This window comes from Magnolia sinica, chromosome 5 (assembly GCF_029962835.1).
Source record: "Magnolia sinica isolate HGM2019 chromosome 5, MsV1, whole genome shotgun sequence".
In the NCBI taxonomy this organism is placed as follows: Eukaryota; Viridiplantae; Streptophyta; class Magnoliopsida; order Magnoliales; family Magnoliaceae; genus Magnolia; species Magnolia sinica.
In genome coordinates, this window is record NC_080577.1 from 44,086,943 (window position 1) to 44,091,972 (window position 5,030).

Below are 5,030 nucleotides of genomic sequence, written 5' to 3' on the forward strand. Positions count from 1 at the left end.
GTGGATTTGCTCTCCAGCATCGTTCATGGCCTCCACCAACATCCCAGCGCAAGAACCGCGCATGCCCTGTTATGCGCAACCGGGACTTCCAGGATGTTCGGTGATCAGGACGGTGATCGGATCAGCAATCCAAATCGTTCATTCTCATCAACAGGGAGCCGTGACCACCTCCAAGAAGCCCGATTCTGATTTTGGACGATCAATCGTCCAAAATCTCGATCCAAACACAAGATGTTTTGCGTTTCACTACGCATACAAACGCGATTTGAATAGCTGGCCGCGAGAGGACTGTCGCCGCAACCTGTTTCTGGTAGGACTCTGCAGGAGCTCGCGAGAGGACAGTTCTATAAACGGGGGAGGACGTCTCTTCGGCTTGCGAGGGGAGAGCTGGCAGCGTGGATGCTCGGTTTTGAAGGTTGGAGCGTTCAAGGAGGCTGAGTTTTGAGGCTAGACAGCAGCAGCTGGTTTTCTTTGCTAAGGCTGCTGGAGAGAAACAGCGGCTGTGGATTTTCTGCTGGACGTGGCTGAGACGTGAAGCAGCGTGGAGAGGAGCTTGGCTTTTCGGAGAGAGCTTGGGAGAGGAAAAGAGGAGCCGGTTGAGGAGAGTGGAAGAAAGAGGTTTTCCTTTTTCTTTTATTTTATTTCTTTCCTTTAATGTTTTTTTTCCTTCTTCTTCTTTTTAGTTGGAATTTAACCCATATCATGCTCGGCTAAACCTCTTAGCTAGGGCTAAGGGGTGAAGCTTGTAGCCTGATGGGAGAGATGTTGCTGGTGCCCTTTGATTAAGATTGAAGAGATTATTTTTGACTTAATTTTATGGGAAGATTTTTAGTTTTTAATGGCATGTTGTGACTGAAATTACAATGGGCTTGCAATGGCTTTGAATATTCCTTTCCTCTTTTTATATTTATGAAGTCAGGAAGCCCTGTTGTTCATCATTGTCCCATGGGCATGGTAGGATGACAGTACTTTCCTGACCTTCATGGCATGTTGATTGATTGATAATTAGATTAATTCTGTTGTTTGCTTTGTCTCCGGGCATGGTTTGGTGATGGAATCCATTCTAATTCATACACCTTTCATCTCTTGAAACCTATATCAATGGCAGTTCAGTAAATTTCCATAATTTGTGATCCTGGCATACGATCTCCCTGATCCCTACAAGTGGATCCTCTGAATCCCTAGTCCCTTTCTCTGAATTCCTTAAAGTCTTAGATAATTCTTCCACAATTATTTCTTAAATTCTATTTGGTTTAGATCACATCTTAGTCTAGTTCTAGTTCTACTTGGTTTCAGATAACGTACAGGTATCAGTCCCTGTGGATTCGACCTCGGTCTTACCGAGTTTATTACTACATCACAACCCTATACTTGGGGAGTGAACAAGTTTTAGCGCCGTTGCTGGGGATTGACTTTTCTGAAATTAATTAGTTTTAGAATTAAGTTAGGATTAGGATTTTACTTACTTTAGGATAGAAGTTTTTATTTTATTTTATTCTATTTTTAGAACTTAACTTGTTTCCTGTTTTATAGGATCTGGACATAAGTTTCTAAATTGGTAATTCCTTCCTAATCTCTCTACTTTTTCATATTTTTAGAATTTAGGGTTTAAATTTTAGAAATTTTCTAATTCTAGTATCCTCCCTTCTGTAGGAAATAGTTTATTTTTAGAATTTAGGTTATTTCTTTCCCTTCTTAGAAATTAACTTTCTATTTTTGTTTTATTTTAGTGACTTTCTAATTCTGACACTTTTAGAATCTAATTTTGTTTCTTAATTTATTTTTAGAATTCTTTAGAAACTAACCTTCTTATTTTGTAGGCCTTTAAGATAGAAATCTCTAATCCGGTACACTCCTTCCCTACTTTCTATTTTTCAATTCTCCTTTAGTAATTTACTTTCTAGTTTAGGACTCTCCTAATTTATTTTAGAAATTTTCATCTTCTTTTAGGAATTCTTTCTTTTAGAAGCTAGTTCACTTCTATCTTTCTTTTAAGGATTGTTTTTCTCCTTTTTAGAATCTAACTTATTCTTGTTTTATTTTGCAGGTCCTTAACTTAGGGGCTTCAATTTGGTAATTTCTTTCCAACTCTCCCTCTCTTTCTTTCTAGATTTTCTTTTCCTTTCTTAGGATTAGGTTTTTAATTAAGGGCTGCGAGTGTTTTCATGCCCAAGTGGGCCCGTGACGACACTCGACGTCTCTTGACTGAAGGAGGATTGGTTGAGGGGTTGACTATCCATCGGAGGACTAGACACCGCTCGAAATCCCCTGAGTTAACTGAGGTTATGGCTGAAGATCAACCTCCTCTACTTCCACCTAGGGTAGAGGATACCCAAGATGAGAATGAGGTGCAACAGGCACCCCCGCCTCGTACTTTACGAGATTATCTGCAACCGGCGGGAGTGAGTATGCCCTCATGCATGATTTTTCCTGAAAATACAGGACAAATGGACATCAAGCCAGGAGTTATCCAACTCCTTCCCAAATTCCATGGACTTGAATCAGAAAGTCCATATTTACATTTGAAAGAGTTCGATGAGATTATAGCTACATTATGTTTTCCTAATGTATCTGAGGATACAATTAGGCTGAAACTCTTTCCTTTTTCCTTAAAAGAGAAAGCTAAGACGTGGTTACATTCACTGCGTCCTAGATCCATTGGCACATGGAACGACATGCAAAGGGAATTCATAAAAAAATTCTTCCCACATCATAAAACGATTACCCTCAGAAAAGCAATCATGAACTTTGCCCAAAAGGAAGATGAAACATTCTTCCAATGTTGGGAAAGGTTCAAAGATTTGGTCAGTTCATGCCCACAACACGGATTTGAAACGTGGCGCATTACAAATTTTTTCTATGATGGACTGACATCTTCCATGCGCCAAATGGTCGAGACAATGTGTAATGGAGAGTTCATCAACAAAGATGTTGACGAGGTATGGGATTACCTCGATAGTCTCTGAAAAATACAATCATGGGACTATTACCCAATGGCGAACACCACGTCTAGGCCGACTCAATTAAAGGAGAAAGGTGGATTATATCTCTTGAAAGAAGAGGATGATCTCAAGTGTAAAGTGACTACGCTCATAAGGAAAGTTGAGGCCATGGAAGGAAAGAAGGATAAGGTCAATGAAGTTGTTTGCGGCATCTGTGATTGCAACATTCACAAAACTGAAAACTGTCCTACAATACCTGCCTTTCGAGGAGTGTTGAATGAACAAGCCAATGCTGTAAATAATTATCAAAGACCTTTTACTGGACCTAACTCCAATACATACAACCCTGGCTGGAAAAATCATCAAATTTTAGTTGGAGGAATGGACAAACGGCGACTCCTCCAGGTTTCTTCAATCAAAATCCAACTCAAGTGAAACCTCAAGAGGAACTGGTTCAAAATCCCATACAAGAGCTGGCTCAGGCAATGCGGGGAATTACAGATTTTATGCAAAAGATAGATTCTCGTATGACGGTTATAGAAAAGGGGATGCTTCCTGCACAACCTCTCCCCAATCCTAAACCGTAGTACGAGAATAATGATCCCAGCTCTTCAAATCAGATGGGGCATGCTAAATCCATCACCACTCTTAGGAGTGAGAAGATCATTGATAAAACTCTTCCGGTTAGGCCCGAAAAGCCTCAAGAACCAGAAGAGGACAACAATGATGGATCCAGTGATGCCCCACAAAAAGTAGAACCGGAACTTCTAGAGAAGCCAGTTGCTCCATTCCCCCAACGGTTGGTTTCACCAAAACCTCTCTCTAACTCTCAGGATATCTTAGAGGTGTTGAAACAGGTGAAAGTCAACATCCCTCTGCTTGATGTCGTTAAACAGATACCTTCATATGCCAAATTCCTAAAAGACTTATGCACGACCAAGCGACGGAAAATTATTCAAAAGAAAATCTTCTTGACTGAGAAAGTGAGTGCCATCCTGAAGCAAGACATGCCGCAGAAATTCAAGGATCCCGGTAGCCCAACCATATCATGTGTAATCGGGAACCATCGAATTGATCACGCACTTCTTGACTTAGGAGCGAGCGTCAATTTGATTCCCTACTCGGTATACAAACAGTTAGGTTTGGGTGAATTAAAACCCACCCTAACCACACTACAACTTGCTGATCGCTCTGTTCGTGTACCAAGAGGGATAATTGAGGATGTGTTGGTCCAAGTTGATAGATTTTACTACCCTGTAGATTTTATCATCCTGGACACTGAACCCATCAATAACATGAGCACTCAGATTCCTGTCATTCTTGGTCGCCCATTCCTTGCCACGTCAAATGCAATTATCAATTGCAGGAATGGTATCATGACTATGTCTTTTGGAAATTTGACATTGGAGTCAAACATTTTTTTCAATAACGGCAGCAACTCAGAGGATGATGACGATTTCCACGACATTAACATGATTGACTCTTTCGTGGAAGATACGACACCTCTGACCTTATCCTCCGACCATCTAGAGACGTGCCTGGCCCACTCCCATGACTTTGATGATGACATGATTAGGGAGACGTGCGCCTTGCTTGATACTGCACCGGTACTTGAAGTTAACCGATGGAGGCCACAATTTGAAGAATTACCACAAACTGATGTAGTGCCTTTACCGTCTAACCTCAAGCCGCCGAAGCTTGACCTAAAACCTTTGCCCTCTGATTTGAAATATGCATATTTAGGTCAAGATGAGACATACCCGGTGGTGATCTCTGCCCACCTGGAGAAAGAACAGGAGAGTATGCTTATATCTACTCTCATTGAGCATAAAGGAGCCCTGGGATGGACGATAGCGGACCTCAAAGGAATCGATCCCTCGATTTGTACTCATCACATATACCTTGAGGATAATGCAAAAACCGCTCGGCAACCACAACGTAGACTAAATCCCAACATGAAGGAAGTGGTTAAGGCCGAGGTTCTTAAACTATTGGATGTGGGTATTATATACCCTATATCTGATAGTCAATGGGTGAGTCCAACTCAAGTGGTCCCTAAGAAGTCCGGAATCACCATCGTAGCCAATG

General features: G+C 41.3%; 1 non-coding gene across 1 annotated transcript; it reads right to left on the bottom strand.

The window, feature by feature from the left end:
* Positions 1-2,723: 2,723 nt before the first annotated feature.
* On the bottom strand, positions 2,724-2,830 carry LOC131247443 (small nucleolar RNA R71). The gene has a single exon (XR_009171740.1). It is a non-coding gene; the product is annotated as a small nucleolar RNA R71 (small nucleolar RNA).
* Positions 2,831-5,030: the final 2,200 nt, after the last annotated feature.